Source organism: Pongo pygmaeus, chromosome 2, assembly GCF_028885625.2.
Source record: "Pongo pygmaeus isolate AG05252 chromosome 2, NHGRI_mPonPyg2-v2.0_pri, whole genome shotgun sequence".
Taxonomy (NCBI): domain Eukaryota; kingdom Metazoa; phylum Chordata; class Mammalia; order Primates; family Hominidae; genus Pongo; species Pongo pygmaeus.
The window spans coordinates 192,651,790-192,669,540 of record NC_085930.1 but is presented as its reverse complement, the minus strand read 5'-3'; the positions used below and the strand labels follow the sequence as shown (position 1 = coordinate 192,669,540).

At 41.7% G+C, this 17,751-nt stretch overlaps 1 long non-coding RNA gene and 2 other non-coding genes across 5 annotated transcripts; all 3 read right to left on the bottom strand.

Annotated features, from left to right (window-relative positions):
• Nucleotides 1–9,030: 9,030 nt before the first annotated feature.
• On the bottom strand, nt 9,031–17,534 carry LOC129032564 (uncharacterized). 3 transcript variants are annotated; one of them, XR_008501391.2, is made up of 4 exons: nt 17,338–17,534; nt 12,546–12,980; nt 10,962–11,043; nt 9,031–9,853 (listed from the first exon to the last, which is right to left on the bottom strand). It is a non-coding gene; the product is annotated as an uncharacterized LOC129032564 (long non-coding RNA). The 3 variants fall into 3 exon arrangements; XR_008501390.2 differs by having other exon boundaries at nt 17,309–17,513; XR_008501389.2 differs by having other exon boundaries at nt 17,156–17,512.
• Nucleotides 11,111–11,241, bottom strand: LOC129034405 (small nucleolar RNA SNORA63). The gene has a single exon (XR_008501883.1). It is a non-coding gene; the product is annotated as a small nucleolar RNA SNORA63 (small nucleolar RNA).
• LOC129034471 (small nucleolar RNA SNORA81) lies at nt 12,327–12,491 on the bottom strand. The gene has a single exon (XR_008501942.1). It is a non-coding gene; the product is annotated as a small nucleolar RNA SNORA81 (small nucleolar RNA).
• Nucleotides 17,535–17,751: the final 217 nt, after the last annotated feature.

Below are 17,751 nucleotides of genomic sequence, written 5' to 3'. Positions count from 1 at the left end.
GAGCCCAAGCCTGGGTGCCTTCATGTTGCCCCTCCCGGGTAGGGTTCCCTGCTTGTTGAATGAAGAATCTCCCTCCTTAGAATCTTTACTACCACCTGTTAAATTAAGTTTAGCCTAAAGCTGCCTCCTTACATATTTTAAGTTCAGCCTAAAGGTTTCTCTGTACATAGTGAAGTGTCACCTAACTGGATACGTAAACAGACTGTAATCTAGTCTTGTACCAATCACTGAGTTTCGGCCAAAGGTGGCCAACTGTTCAAACTGTGTTCAAATAAGGCAAACACTATGATGTAACAATCCAGCTGTTTCTGTACCCTGGGGGCTGCACAGTAAATGGATTCGATAAAACAAGATCAAAGGTAGGAAAAGTTGGATATGTTTGCTGAAGTCTAGATTAGGGAAGAGGTTCAAGGTAATGAGGTTAGTAGCAATGTGGCCAGATGGTAAGTTCAGCTTTGAACATGTTGAGGTGCCAGCATGTCATCTGACTGAACACACCTGGGGAACACTGGTCTGATGCTTGGAGGAGCAGACAGGACATCTAAGAAGAGTGTGGAAAGAGTCGGGCGCGGTGGCTCACACCTGTAATCCCAGCACTTTGGGAGGCTAAGGCAGGCGGATCATGAGGTCAGGAGTTCGAGACAAGCCTGGCCAACACAGTGAAACCCTGTCTTTACTAATAATACAAAAATTAGTTGGACGTGGTGGCACGCACCTGTAGTCCTAGCTACTAGGGAGGCTGAGGCAGGGGAGTTGCTTGAACCCAGGAGATGGAGGTTGCAGTGACCCGAGCTCACTGCACCACTGCGCTCCAACCTGGGTTACAGAGTGAGACTCTGTCTCAAAAATAAATAAATAAATAAATAAATAAATAAATAAAAAAGTGTGTAGAGGATAGCAGAGGGTCACATTTAATGGCAAGTGAAAGGAGGCTTGGGAGTTAGAGAGGTGAGAGGAAGAAAGTGGGAATGGGGCCCTTGGAAGGGGAAATGTGGAGGAGGAAGGAGTGCCTTGTGCTATGAAGTTCAAGAAAGTATCAAAGGTGTCCTTGAATGGAGATAATGAATGATCCCCACCCTTGCTGTATAAAATCCCCATTAATTAGCAGGGTACTATAGGCTAAATATTTGTGCCCAACCCCCCACCCCACACATTCACATATTGAAATCCTAACCTCCACTGTGATGTGACTGGGATGCGGAAACTTTGGGAAGTGATTATGTATAAGGGTGGAGCCCTCATAAATGAGATTAGTTGCCTTATAAAAAAAAGACCTAGGAGAGGCTGGGCGCGGTGGCTCACGCCTGTAATCCCAGCACTTTGGGAGGCCGAGGCGGGTGGATCACGAGGTCAGGAGATCGAGACCACGGTGAAACCCCGTCTCTACTAAAAATACAAAAAATTAGCCGGGCTCAGTCGGGGGCGCCTGTGGTCCCAGCTACTCCGGAGGCTGAGGCAGGAGAATGGCGTGAACCCGGGGGGCAGAGCTTGCAGTGAGCTGAGATCGCGCCACTACACTCCAGCCTGGGCGACAGAGTGAGACTCCGTCTCAAAAAAAAAAAAGGAAGACCTTGGAGAGCTCCCTTGTCCTTTCTGCCATAGAGGACAGGGGAGAAGATGACCATCTATGAGGAAGTCAGACACAGAATCTGCCCGTGCCTTGATCTTGGACTTTCCAGCCCAGATGAACGAAGAAACTGGGACCAAGAAATGGGGATGTTGCTGTAACAAATATCTGAAAATGTAGAAGCAGTTTTGGATCTGGGTAAGGGGTAGGGGCTGGAAGAGTTTTGCAGTACCTGCTAGAAAAAGCTGATATCGATGTTGCAATGTAATGTCATAGGTAGACTAATGGTTGGCCTGCATTGGTGGAATGCGCCATTGGGTATTTGAGTCCAGGAAGGCTAGGAACGCATCCCCTCAAGAGAACAAAACTGTCCCAGAGGCAGCATCATCTTCTGGTTGGGGCTTATCGTCTATTTAGTGCTGTGGGTGATATTCTCCTTTGATGCTCTGTTTCATTTCATAGTGCAGTGGTTGGCAGTGATCATCAGAGCTATGGTGCAATAAGGTGCCAAGCTATCTGGCTACATCAGGTGTAAAGTGGGCAGCAGAAAGAATTTAACCAGCATGGCTATGTCTTATCTTGGAAAGTTCATAGGACAAAATATTGGAGATAATCAGACTCCCTGAGTAGAAAGAGAAAACATACATGTTCTGTTACATCAGGGAGAAACTAATAAGATTCTTGACTCTGAACCATTTAGAGTTCGGTACATGCTGCAAAGAAGTTGGATTTGTTTTTCCACTGACAATTTTTATTTTAAAAAAGGAAAAGCAGTGTTCATACTAAGTTTGCTTTTTTTTCTAACAGTTGAGGCTTGAAAGTATGATGCAGCTGGAAACATTATTAAAATGTATTTTATGGTGTGCACATGTATGCATATACTTATGTAATGTCCATATATCCCAAATTAATAAAAATGTTTGTGTTCATAAACATATGTAATGCAGACCTTTGCATCATTTTGATCTACAGAACATAGACAAATGTTCTTAGCCTATCTCAAAGTTCTATGTGTTTACTTATTATTTCTGTACATCATTTTCAGAAGAAAGGTTTGTTTCCATAATAAAAGTGAGCACTTTGGCTTATGTAGAACTTAGAAATAATTGTAAATTTTGCAACTTAATATGCACTTCATGGTGAAATTTCTCATCCTAGAGATTCGCAAGCAAGTAAAAACCAAATTCAGGCCAGTGGTGTTAACTAGTTTCTAAAATTTTATTTGTTTTTATTTCTAACAAGTCTTTTTCTTAAGGCCCAATTAATATAAACAGAATCTTCATAGTTTAAGGGAAACTCAGAGATTTCTGCTGTTCTATTTATTTTATGGACTGGATAGCAAGATTTTACTTCTTGGAACTTATGGAAGCTCTTCAGTGGTCCTTGGTCTAATGAAATCTTTTACCACTAAAAGAGTATTATTCTTATGTTATAGTGAGAATAATCATTAAATACTTGACCTAATAAAGGTCTAAAATACATTTTATTTTATGCATATATATTTTTCTTGCTATAATGGGGACATTGTAAATCATGCATTTGTATTAATGACTTTTTTTTTTTTTTTTTTTTTTTGAGAAGGAGTCTAGCTCTGTTGTCCAGGCTGGAGTGCAGTGGCGTGATCTCAGCTCACTACAACCTCTGCTTCCCAGGTTCAAGCAATTCTCCTGCCTCAGCCTCCCGAGTAGCTGGGACTTCAGGCGTGCACCACCATGCTCGGCTAATTTTTGTATTTTTAGTAGAGATGAGGTTTCACCATATTGGCCAGGCTGGTCTCGAACTCCTGACCTCGTGATCCACCCACCTCGGCCTCCTAAAGTGCTGGGATTACAGGCATGAGCCACTGCGCCCGGCCAATGACTTCTTTTAAACCAAGAAATACATATAATTTCAAATTAAACCAACCTATAAATCACTGCAGGCACCTGCAGATTGTATTATAGGTACTATAAACTCTGTTGGAGTCTTTGAAACCATTCTTCCCTTGTCTTGAAGAGTGGTGCACGTTCTTAGCCAAATAGCGCTATGGTCCCATCCTATAAAATCCAAGAAGCCTGACAGCCTTCCTTCGTTTCTTCTCATCTCCTTCCCCTTCAGTTCAACTGGCAGAGTTTTTCTCACAACTGATTATTTATCACAACTCATTCATAAAATTCATTATTCATAATTAATAAAATTAATTATTTTATGAATGTATTTGTACATTGTTAAAACATTTTAAGATGTTTTGTTTGCTGTAGTCACACCTTTGAAGGTACATAACTTTATATTTTTATACAACAATATTGTTTACAAAGCAAAAAAAAGAAGGAAAAGAAAAAGCTGATATTGCCATTAAGTGACTGCTAAAGGTGATTCTGGTGAGGGCTCAAAAGGAAGCGAGGCTTGCTGGAGAGATGACCTCCATCTTCTTATAGATACCTAGGGATATGGTTTGGCTCCGTGTCCCCATCCAAATCTCTTGTTTAATTGTAATTTCCAATGTTGGGGGAAGGACCTGGTGGGAGGTGGTTGGATCATGGGGTAGTTTCCCCCTTGCCGTTCTTGTGATAGTGAGTGAGTTCTCATGAGATCTGATGGTTTAAAAGTATGTGGCACTTCCCCCTTCACTGTCCCTCCTGTTGCCATGTGAAGGTGTGCTTGCTTCCCCTCCCCCTTCCACCATGATTGTAAGTTTCCTGAGGCCTGTACAGCCTGCAGAACTGTGAGTCAATTAAATCTCTTTTCTTTATTAACTACCCAGTCTCAGTAGTTATTTATAGGAAAGTGAGAATGGGCTAATGCACTAGATAAATGTGAACAGATTTTTGGTAGAAATATGGACGGTACAGGTCATTCTGGTGAGGTATCAAATGGACATGAGAAACATGTTACTGGAAACTTGAGGAAAGGTGGTCTGTAGTATAAAGTGGCAAAGAACTGGGCTGAGCTGGGTTCATGTTCTACTGTTTTGTGGAAGGTAGAACTTGAGAGCAATGAAATTGGATATTTGGCTGAGGAAATCTCTAAGCAAAGTGTTGAAGGCGTGGCCTGGCTCCTCCTGACTGCTTATAGTAAAATGCCAGAAGAGAGAAATGACTTAAAGACAGAATTTTTAAGCAAAAAGCAAGCAGAATTTAAACAGTTGAAAAATTCCCAGCTATCCATATTGCAAAAATTGAGAATGCTCAGAGTGTTGCCAAGCAACCATTTGAGAGGGAGATTAGAATGGATGTGAATCATGAATTTAATTAGTCACACCAGGAGAAAAACTAGCAGTTGAACTGACACCTAAGAAGAATGTGTGGAGGGGAAGAAGACAGGAAGTAATAAAGGAAGGCTGTCAGACTTCTTGGATAGCCAAATGGGACCATTTGGCTAGGAATGTGCACTATTCTTCAAGACAAGGGAAGAATGGCCCTAAAGGCAATTCAGGGACCATCAGAGCTGCCTTCTTGGTCTCAAAAGGGGGATCACTGGCTTGCTTTTATAGGCCAGATTGCCTCTGTCCAAACCTGTGCGAGCTACCTAGTGGTCTGGGGACACAATCCCTGCCAAGTGGAGTTGTGAGAGCAGAACTGCCACCTCAGTGGGACTGAATGGCGAGACCTTCTCCCCAGTGGACCTGGAGGGCACAGCATCAAGCCAAAGAGAATTATTCTTGAGCCTAAAATTTCATAGAGTTTGCCTTACAGTTTGGACATCCTTGAAGCCTGTTATAACTTTCCTCTTTCCTATTTCTCTCTTTTGGAATGGAGATGTCCATCCTATGCCTGTCCTATTATTGTATTTTGGAAGCACATAGCTTGTTTGGTTTTACAGGTTCACAGCTAGAAAGCAGTTTGCCTCAGCATGAATTGTCCTTTGAGTCTCTCCCATATCTGATCTGGATGTTTAGATAGGACTTTAGATTTTAGACTAAAGAGTTGATCTTCAGATCATACTATGGAATGAGTTAAGATTTTGGGGGCCGTTAGGATGTAATTAATATATTTTGCATGTGAGAAGGACATGAATTTGCTGTGGCCAGGGGTGGAATGCTATAGCCTGAATGTTTGTTTCCTCCGACCCACCGAATTCAAATGTTAAAATTCTAAACCTCAGTGTGAGGGTTATTAGGAGGTGGGACTTTGGGGGGATGATTAGGTCATGAGGGTTGTACCCTAATGAATGTGATTAGTGCCCTCATAAAAGAGACCCTGGAGAGCTCCCTTGTCTCTTTCATTATGCAAGAACACAGGAAGAAGGTGGCCATCTATGAACCAGGAAGTGGGTCCTCACCAGACACCAAATCTGCTAGTGACTTGATCCTAGACTTCCCAGCCTCCAGAACTGTGAGAATAAATATCTATTGTTTGTAAGCCATCCAGTCTATGGTCATCTGTTACAGTAGTCCGAACACACTAAGACACAGGGCTGTAAAGGCTAATTAGTAAATTATGTAGTTATACCTTTTCCTAATACAGCACATTAGGGTTTGTTTGCTGGTTTTGTTTAATTTTGATTTTTTTTTTTTTTTTTTGAGGCAGAATTTCACTCTTGTTGCCCAGGTTGGAGTGAATGGTGCAATCTCAGCTCACCGCAACCTCTGCCTCCCAGGTTGAAGCAATTCTCCTGCCTCAGCCTCCCGAGTAGCTGGGATTACAGGCACCCACCACCACGGCCGACTAATTTTTTATTTTTAGTAAAGACAGGGTTTCTCCATGTTGGTCAGGCTGGTCTCAAACTCCCGACCTCAGGTGATCCGCCCGCCTTGGCCTCCCAAAGTGCTGGGATCACAGGCAAGAGCCACCACGCCTGGCCTGTTTTGATTTTTTGTCTCATCTTTATGCAGCTCTCTCCACCTGTCTCCCACACTTGGTAGGGAATGGACATCAGGGTAGATGCCATTTCCTGCAGCTTATTCATTGGATCTCCTTTTGCACATTTATTTACTGAAGGCAGTGATAACTTTTAATTGATATGATACTTCCAAGGAGTCTAGCATTTACCTTGCCACAGCAGCAGTTTTATGGTGAAGAAAATGGCAAGCACCAATACTGGGACTGAGAAAGGACAGGGGCTCTTTCCCGAAATTCATTAACATATTATTTTCTAGGTGATACTATTTGGTAGAACATTCATTACATGTCAGACAAGTTCTTTTAACAAATTATAAACTGTGGTCAAGACAAAACTTGATTTTTTTTTTTTTTTTTTGAGACAGTGTCTCGCTCTGTAGCCCAGGCTGGAGTACAGTGGTGCAATCTCGGCTCACTGCAACCTCTGCCTCCCCAGTTCAAGCAATTCTCCTGCCTCAGCCTCCCAAGTAGCTGGGACTACAGGCGTGAGCCACCACACCTGGCTAATTTTTGTATTTTTAGTAGAGATAGGGTTTCACCATATTAGCCAGGCTGGTCTTGAACTGCTGACCTCAAGTGATCTGCCTGCCTCAGCCTCCCAAAGTGTTGGGATTACAGGCGTGAGACATCACGCCTGGCCCTTGATAAATAATTTGAGTGGGAAAAAATAAGAATCTGATGTCTGTCATCAAAACATGACAACACCAAATGCTGGAGAGGTGTGCAGCAACAGGACTCTTATCCACTGCTGCTGGGAATATAATAGCACAGCCAAACTGGAGGACAGTTTGGCAGTTTCTTACAAAACGAAAAATACTCTTACCATATGATCCAGCCATCACGCTCCTTGGTATCTACCCAAAGGAGCTGAAAACTTATGTCTGCACAAAAACCTGTGCGTTGATGTTTATAGCAGCTTTATTCATAATTGCCAAAGCTTGGAAGCAACATAGATGTCTTTCAGTAGGCAAATGGATAAACTGTAGTACATTCAAGCAATGCAATATTATTCAATGTTAAAAAGAAATGAGCTATGAAGTTATGAAAAGACATGGAGGAAGCTTAAGTGATGTAAGTGACAGATGCCCATCTGAAGAGTCTATATACTGTGGGATTCCAATTACATGACATTCTGGAAAAGGGAAAACCACGCAGACAGTAAAAAGATCAGTGGTCGGCCGGGCGCGGTGGCTCCCGCCTGTAATCCCAGCACTTTGGGAGGCTGAGGCAGATGGATCACAAGGTCAGGAGATCGAGACCATCCTGGCTAACACGGTCTTTACTAAACCCCGTCTTTACTACAAATACAAAAATGAGCCGGGCATGGTGGCGGGCGCCTGTAGTCCCCGCTACTTGGGAGGCTGAGGCAGAAGAATCGCTTGAACCCGGGAGGCAGAGGTTGCAGTGAGCCGAGATCACGCCACTGCACTCCAGCCTGGGCGACAGAGTGAGACTCTGTCTCAAAAAAAAAAAAAAAAAGAAAGAAAGAAAAAATCAGTGGTTGCCAGGGGTTGCGGGAAGGGATGAATTGGTAGAGCAGAGGATTTTCAGGGCAGTGAAAATACTCTGTATGGTGCTATAATGGTGGACACATGTCATCATAAATTTTTCTAAATCCATAGAATGTACAATACCAAGAATGAACCCTAATGTAAACTATGACTTTGAGTGATAATGACGTGTCACTAGAGGTTCAGTGATTGTAACTCATGTACCATTCTGGTGTGGGATGTAGAAGTGCGGGAGATCGTGCGTGTGTGAGAACAGGGAGTGTATGGGAATTCTTTGTACTTTCTGCTCAGTTTTTCTGTTGGCCTAAAATGGCTCTAAATAATAAAGTCTATTGTTTTAAAAAAAGATCATGTTCAATGTCAATTTTTCTGTTATAGGACCCATCATATCTACTCCGTGTTACTGTTACAGAAAAAAAAACTTTACTGATTAATATTAGTCCATTAACAAAGAAAACTTTGCTGTTATGTAACTACTTTGCATGTACCAGAAAATTTTTGCCACACCAGAAGAGGGAGAAATCTTATGTTCAAATGCTTCCTTTTTCTCATAAGAAGCAGATAATGCTTGGCAGATGGTGCTGATGAACACCCTCATTGATCAGTCTTTGTGCTACTGCCAAGCAGCAGCTAACTTGGAACTTTTGTTGTTGTTGTTGTTTTGAGACAGAGTCTCGCTCTGTCGCCCAGGTTTGGAGTGCAGTGGTGTGATCTTGGCTCACTGCAACTTCTGCCTCCCGGGTTCAAGAGATATTCCTGCCTCAGCCTCCCGAGTAGCTGGGATTATAGGCATGTACCACCATGCCCAGCTAATTTTGTATTTTTAGTAGAGACAGGGTTTCACCATGTTGGTCAGGCTGGTCTCGAACTCCTGATCTCAGGTGATCTGCCCGCCTGGGCCACCCAAAGTGCTGGGATTACAGAGAATGAGCCACCATGCCCGGCCTGTGAGCCACCACACCCAGCCCAACTTGGAACTATTAAACCTTTTTATAAAAAGCCACATTTGTGTGTAATTTTGTAACTGGAATAAAATATTTACTATAGAGTACTATTTCATTTCATCTTCTTCCTTTGCAAATATGGAGTTATGGCAAAAAGTATGATTTTTAAGGAATAAGGACCAAATCACTTTAAAGAAAAAAATACTTTATTGTAATTTATTGAAACTTTAATATACAATATGGCAATTTTTCTGGGATTTAACTCTAGGACATGATTGCTGCTGGTATTTAGCAAAAGGCTCGGATTCACACCTAGCACTAATAAAATGCTTTTCTGAATAAAAACATAATACCAAACAAAATGAATTCAAATATATTCTTTAAAAAAATTATTTTAAAGTTTGTTCTACTCAGTCTAACACAATAAAGGGAGATACCACGGTTTAACATAATTAGTTGATTTTATACACTGCATATCTTTAAGTCCACTTAATAATAAAATAAGTATATTATTAAATGATAGAGAACACTCAATATAGCGATTTTTACAGAACTAGGAAATAAATTTCTTTTTTTTTTTTTTTTGAGACAGAGTCTTGAGGAAATACATTTCTAAGAAGGATTTTTACAGACACTCATCTTTCGTACCCAACCACAGGGTCTAACTTCTAAAGAAGATAAAACCAACTACTTTCGTCCCAAGAGCTCATGACTAATGACAGCATAAATCTATGCTATCAAAACCTGCGTCTCTCATCTGTTATGAGTATTCAGGCAAGATTCAAATATTCTCAAAGAAAGAAACACAGTGCACGTTGTGATCGCCTGCTCAGCAACAACAGGCACTGCATCCCAAACAATCTCATCCCAGGAATTAAATGAGGCCAGCTGTGTACACTGGCATTTCCCCCACTATAGTACTGCAGGTCTCAGTGTCACAAAGAATCCTTTTGTCTTCTTTAATATCTATGGTCACAGCTGTCTTCCCAAGTCGACCCCCTACTGCCAGTTCTGAACAAAAGAAAACATATGAATCAGAATATTATTCAGCAAGTACTACATGAACTACTGAACAATCTGAGCTACTAGTTAATCATCAGTGGCTGTTTATTTGCCAGAATTAACATGTAGAGTGCTTCTAAATGGAATACAAGATACTGATCAAAATATCTAGAGAAAAAGAAAAGATTTCTTTTGCATTTAGTATAAAAGGAGTTAAGGCTCATCTGGCTGCGAAATGAACATTATTACTTATAAAGCAGATGAAAGTATTGGGTTTAGGGTAGTAAAATTAAAGCCCCTACCAAAATGGGCCAGCCAAGAGTGGGTGTCATGTCAGTCTGGGACAGACGTAAACACCAGGCACCAAACAAAAGGAACAGTTATGAATCCATTTTGATACACTTTCAGAATTAACTACAGATGTCAGCTCTGAAATGTTCACTGTTGTTTAGGACTATGCTGTCCAATAAACAGTCACTAGCCACATATGGCTATTTAAATTTAAATTAATTAAAATTAAATGAAATAGGCTGGGTGCGGTGGCTCACGCCTGTAATCCCAGCACTTTGGGAGGCCAAGGCGGGTGGATCACTTAAGGTCAGGAGTTCGAGAACGGCCTGGCCAATATGGTGAAACTCTGTCTCTACTAAAAATACAAAAATTAGCCGGGAGTAGTAGTGGGCACCTGTAATCCCAGCTACTCAGGAGGCTGAGGCAGGAGAATCGTTTGAACCCAGGAGGCAGACGTTGCAGTGAGCCGGGATTGCGCCACTGCACTCTAGCCTGGGCAACAAGAGCAAAACTCCATCTCAAAAGAAAAAAAAAAAAGTTGCATTAAGCCCATTTCAATAGTCACATGTTATCCGTCACTCCTGACTCCTTCTGGTCAACAAGAACCTCAGATATGATAGTAGGTATTTATGTTTCAAAAAGCAACTGCTGCATACTCTTCTAGGCCATACAAGAGTAATGAACTATATATAACAGCATAGTTCATTGTGGAGTGTGATCTTTATCTCCCTACAACTTCAGCTGGCAAAGTCTACTATAAACTTTCCCCCTAAACCAACTTTTGCTAGATAGATACTGTCATTAAATAAGGAACTGGAATACTTACCAACAAGTCAGCAGCAGTCAAAATATGGTTTGTCCTTTATCTGAATTCCCTCCTGATAATGTTTTCTTCCTTCTGTCGCTACCTGCAAAACACCACCAACCCCTAATTCTCAAGAGTCATTTGTCAAGTCAGTACTTAAATTGGTAAACATGTATGAGACCAAACATCCCTGCTGCTAGAGCACCATGGCAGACAGGGCTTGAAAGGTAACAGTTTTATTTTGAGCAGGGGGCAATCACAATGCAGCACTTCACAGCTACAATGTAACTAGATCCTGCCTCAGTTTACTAAGAAAATACAGTGGACCCTTGAAGGAAACGGGTCTGAACTGGGCAGGACCACTAATAAGTGGCTTCTCTTCTGCCTCTGCCACCCTTTAGACAGCAAGACCAACCCCTCCACTCCCCCCTCCTCCTCAGCCTATTGACATGAACATGAGGAAGATGAAGACCTTTATGGTGATCCACTTCCACCTAATGAATAGTAAATGTATTTTCTCTTCCTTACGATTTTCTTAATAACATTTTCTTTTCTCTAGTTTCCTTTATTGTAAGAATACAGTATATCATACGTATAACATACAAAATATGTGTTTAATCCACTGTTACTAGTAGGGCTTCTGGTCAACATTAAGCTGTTAGTAGTAAAGTTTTTGGGGAGTCAAAAATTACATGCAGATTTTCAACTGTATGGGGGTTGGTGCCCCTAATCATGTCATTCAAAGCTCAACTATAATCAGATATGAATAGCATCTTAATTAGCAATACTAGGGAAGAGAAGCTCTTATCACACCAGAAACTGGCATATGCTGTTTCTTAGAAGTCCGGATACCTTTCACTCTGTGTTCTATAAGGAACAACCTGACTGGTCAATCTCTCGTCATAAAGAGCGTACAATTTCCTTCCTTATAGTATTTCCAAGAGGAATATGTTAATTCATGTCAGAGTTGGAATAAAAAGCCATTTGATTTCTACACCTCATCCCTACTATTGGAAGAGAATAGTTATTCATTGATTTTACTAATTCTGCTTAAATATAGATATTACTGTAACAAATCTTAGAACAAAGTACCCTGTTGTTAAAAAAGAGGTTCAACTCAGGCCAGGCACGATGGCTCACACCTGTAATCCCAGCACTTCGGGAGGCCGAGGCGGGCAGATCAGCTGAGGTTAGGAGTTCAAGACCAGCCTGGCCAACAGGGTGAAACCCTGTCTCTACTAAAAATACAAAAAACTAGCCAGGCATGGTGGTGGGCACCTGTGATCCCAGCTACTTGGGAGGCTGAGGCAGGAGAATCACTTGAACCCGGGAGATGGAGACTGCAGTGAGCTGAGATCGCGCCACTGCACTCCAGCCTGGGTGACAGAGTAAGACTCCATCTAAAAAACAGAAAAAAAAAGGTTCAACTCAGTTTTTCTATCTGGTACAGTTGTTGTTTTTTTTCTTGGGTTTTCTCTGATAGCTTTATTACAAATGGTAAGACATGATACTAGTTTCTGCAATTTTAGTACAGAGCTTAAACAAGGAGGTAAATTTTAAATCCCTGGCTATGGTTTTTATGTATATCAATTAGAAAAATATTACCCTCTTTCCAAATTATTGCAAAACATTGATTCTTTCAAGGGCCAATTCTTCCTTCTTCACCAGAATTTGAAATAGATCTGTCATGAACTTCTTGGTAACTTCCAACATATTAATATTGAGGCAGAAAGCAACACAATCTTTAAAAAGAGCCAATAACTGACCGGGCTCAGTGGTTCACGCCTGTAATCACAGCACTTTGGAAGGCCGAGGCAGGCGGATCACTTGAGGTCAGAAGTTCGAGACCAGCCTGGCCAACAAGGCGAAACCAGATCTCTACCAAAAATACAAAAATTAGCTGGGCATGGTGGCACATGCCTGTACTCCCAGCTACTACTCGGGAGGCTGAGGCACGAGAATCGCTTGAATCCGAGAGGTGGAGATTGCAGTGATCTCAGATAGTGCCACTGCACTCCAGCATGGTGATGAAGTGAGACTCTGAAAAAAAAAAGACAATGACTAATTATGTTGACAAATCAATTAAGCAGTTGTAATAGTTTCATAACAATACTTAGAGAAATAATGTTTGAGACCAAGCGTCCATGTCTTACTATAGAACTGAGTGAGACAGAGATTGTGGGAAACAATTGCTTTGAGCAGGGGGCAAGGACAACATAGCACTTCACAGCTATATTGTAACAACGAATCCAACCTGCCAGCTGGAGAAAACTCATGTGCACACATGAGTACTTGTATTTAATTTCTAGTAAATCTCATGGATTTGATCCTTAATTCCTTGGTTCAACATTTTTATCTGCTTCATCCAAAACAACCTGCTCCTTTTGAAAAGTTAGAAAAAAATGTTTCACTTAAGTGTGAGTTGGACATTGTGATTTCCTTCCTAATAGTACAGTGTGGAAGGAGGGTAGAAGAGTAACTTTCCAGCACAGAACCCTTTCAAATACTACCTCAGCCACGTAATTAAGGTCAAGAGCAACCATCATAACTCTCAATCTGATGTGATGAGAATCACACTTCAGGCTGGTGCGGTGGCTTACGCCTGTAATCCCGGTGCTTTGGGAGGCCGAGGCAGGCGGATCACCTGAGGTCGGGAGTTCGAGACCAGCCTGACCAACATGGAGAAACCCCATACTAAAAATACAAAATTAGCCAGGCATGGTGGTGCATGCCTGTAATCCCAGCTACTTGGGAGGCTGAGGCAGGAGAATTGCTTGAACCCGCGAGGCGGAGGTTGCAGTGAACCAAGATTGCGCCATTGCACTCCAGCCTAGGCAACAAGAGCGAAACTCCATCTCAAAAAAAAAGAGAATCACGCTTTATGTCTGTGGTCTTTCTCCCCAAAGCCCCAAATTCAAGTCTAATCCAGAGGAAAACATCAGTCAATTCTAACAGAAGGATATCTTACAAAATACCTGAATAATACTCCTCCAAACTTGTCAAGGTCACCAAAAATACGAAAAATCTAAGAAACTCTCACAGCCTAGAGGGGTCTAAAGAGACATGACAGCAAAATGGAATGTGGTATCCTGGATAAGATTCTGGAACAGAAAAAGCACTTTACATACAAACTAAGAAAACCCGAATAAATTGTGGACCTTAATTCATAATAACGCATCAATGTTGGTTCATTAATTGTATCATACTGGCTAGGCGAGGTGGCTCACGCCTGTAATCCCAACACTTTGGGAGGCCAAGGCAGGTGGATCACGAGGTTAGGAGTTTGAGACCAGCCTGGCCAATATGGTGGAACACTGTCTACTAAAAATACAAAAATTAGCTGGGCGTGGTGGTGTGTGCCTGTAGTCCCAGGTGCTCGGGAGGATGAGGCAGGAGGATCACTTGAACCCGGGAGGTGGAGGTTGCAGTGAGCTGAGATCATGCCACTGCACTCCAGCCTGGGTGACAGAGTAAGACTCTGTCTCAAAAAAAAAAAAAAAAGAAAAAAGAAAAAAGAAAAAAATGGTATCATAATAACCATAATATAATTACGCCACAAATTTACCATACTAACATAAAATGTTAATAACAGGAATAATAGGGTGCAAGGTATATGGGAACTCTTTGTACTATCTTCTCTGTAAACCTGTAACTTTTTTCTGGAAACCCAAAACCATTTTAAAAATAAAATAAAGTCTATTTTTTCAAAAGTCTTAGTATCACCTCCAGATATTCATGTGTAGCAAATTGCTTCGTTAGGCTAGGCTATTTTCCCTCCCATATCCTAAATATCACTGGCTAAAAAAATGTCCTAGGAAAAATCAAAATAGACATTTCCTACATTATTATTCTGTGTTTACGATGTATAAACAGGGAATAAGCTCTGCATTTACATCTCCAGGGCAAGTTGTTCTGATATGTATTCACTGGTTATCATTCACTTTAAAGATAATTGTCTTTCCAGTAGGAAACCATGACTTATATATAGCCTTGATCTTAATGAAGCCTATCGCTTTGTTAAAACAAGCTTTACTTCATAGCTAATACAGCAGCGAGCTTTGAAAACAGATAGCACGCAGATATCTCAAATGACAAAGATTCCCAACTAATAACACATCACTGCGGTTTTCATGTTGCACACTGCATTTAAACTTGACAACAGTGAACAGAAAAGGCATGGATCCTAGTCTACCCAGAAAGAAAGGTTCAGTTTGTCAATCTGTTGAGATACAGCCCTATAAACCATATCTGCAACCCTAGTTTTTGTTTAATTTGAAACAAAAACTCCCTGCGTACAGGTAGAATAGTTAAAAAGAAGGTTCTGAATGGACAACTTTATACTAAGTCTTAAGTATAAAGTTTTATATTTTTATAAAACCCTAAGTATCTGGGAAGTTAGATCTCCGTGACGGCAGACCTTAACTAATGACTCGGTAGAGACATAAACACACCAGCTTGCTGGTTCTCTGGTAAGGACAACTCCAAGGACTGACTATGCACACTGACTTAGAGTTAAGCAGCACTGAGCCACCTCCAGGGGAACAGGCTTAGAGCAGCTTGCTCACTGGCCTTCCTTCCCTTTCTATTCTATTTCCCTATTCCCCTGCGATTTTTTCCTGGAAACTTTCTAATGATTTGCACAGGAATTCCTGTGTTAGGGTTTACTTCTGGGGCCCTAAGACACATGATATAATAAGTATTTTTAAACGGATGACTCTTTATCTTTAAAAGCAGTATAACTTGCTACTTTTTTGACATATTCTGATGTAAAAGATAAAGTCACTTTGCCACTGCTGAATGTAAACAGAGAAAACTGATTTGGAAAAGTTTTAAAATTCAAATTTAAATATGAAAGATCTTCATCCTTTACCCGTGATACGTGCTACAGATATTTTCTCCCAATCTAGTTTTTTTTCAGTTTTCTTTTGACTTTATGATGTATTTGCCATGCTATTTGTTTTACGTGGTCAAATTTACCAACTTTTTATTTTATTGCTTATAGGTTTTTGAGTCATAGTTAGAAAGCCTTTTCCTTTTAGTACTTGTATTGTTTCATTTTTCACATTTAGATCCCTGATCAATTTAGACTTTATTTTTGTTATGCTATAAGGTGTAGATCTAATTTTATCTTTTTCCAAATGGCCAACCAGTTGGCCCAGCTCTGTGTATTACAAAGCCCAACTCTGCTCCAGTGATATGTGATAGCACCTTTATCTTTAACTTTCTATGTGCACTTGGGGTTATTTCTGGATTTTCTATTCTATTCTACTTGTCTTTTTATATTATTCACACACCAGTTCCACATCTTAATTATAGCGACTTTGTAACCTCTATAGTCATAAAACCTCTATGACTGCCTTCATCATCTGTATAATACAGTTTGAATTACAGAAACTAAAGACAAACATAACTGTAAGCCAATATTGAACTCTGGCTAGTTGGTCTGTTTTTTCACAGTGGTATGGGTTAGCAATTTTGAATCTACTTTTTGCACACGATTGAGCAAAGAAGTGAATATCTTGTGGATTAGGAGAGCCAGCTTTCTTACTCTCAGAAAACAGTTACAATTACAGAAAGGGCAGATCTGATTGAACCGTGAGATGCTGCACTGGAACTGAGGTAACAGTATGAACTCAGCTGTTTTTTAAACATACATGTAGATAGATTAGATAGATAGATAGATGATTAGATAGATAGATAGATAGATAGATAGATAGATAGATAGATATAAAACAGATATAGATGTGCCTGGACTGATGCGTGTATGGATGTGTGTGGGGAGGGTGCGTGTACACATATAAATATATATGTATATATACGTACATACACACATGTATACATAAATACGTGTATGTGCATCTCTCTCTCTCTCTATATATATATATACATAAAATTTCCTAGCGTTGTCTGCTGAGACAGTCTAGAAGCAATGGCATCCTAGTAGCAACGAACACAACCTACAGCCTGGATACGGCTGTAAAGTAGCATTCTCCAAAAAAAGGAACCAGGATTCTTTGGAGAAATGTCTGATTCCAAGGCAGGAGCTAAGTACAAGATGAGCCTGGAACATCTTGTGTCCTTAAACAGGGAATGACGGGGTACATGTTAAAAGGACACAGGAACCAGAAGTAAGCAAATGAATAAACGGGGGAGAAAGGAAAGCGCTTCCTTACTATAGAAAAAGAGAAAACAGAAAAGCATTCTGTAGCTCGTACCGTGTGGGGGCGGGGGAAGACAGAGGCCTGGCTGCAGAAGGACGCCCTCTGGAAGGGGGACTGGAAGCCGAATCCCCTGACAAGCGGACGCCGTCCTGTCTTCCCGCTCCAGCTTCGTTCTCCCTTCACCACCCACCCCGCGCCCCCACGCACCGATCCACCGCGGCTTTATGCCCCGTCACCTTGGCAACAGCAGCGGGCTCAGGCAGTGTCGCCACCAGTTTCTTGCACCCGCCAGCAGCACTGACGCTGCAGAGGTTGCCGCCATGTCCCCTCGGACCGGCCGCTTGTTGAAGTGCGGCTGCGTCTCCCTTGTCGTCCACATCACCTCCGTTCGGTATGAAAGCCTCTTGTCCTCCTCTGGCCACCGTCCAGGTCTGAACCAAGAAATGAGCCAGTCCCAGCGAGGCATTCGGGTGGGGGCGTCACCGTTGAAACCACTCGGCTACAATCTGCCAATCGGGCTCGTGCCCGCGGGGTGTGGTCTCGGCCCCCGGGACCCTGGGGGTCTGCATCTACTCCGGGGTGATGTTGGGGGCTGGGAGTATCTGCTCTGTCCCCAGCCTCCTTAGGCCCTGGGTGTCACTATCGCCGTT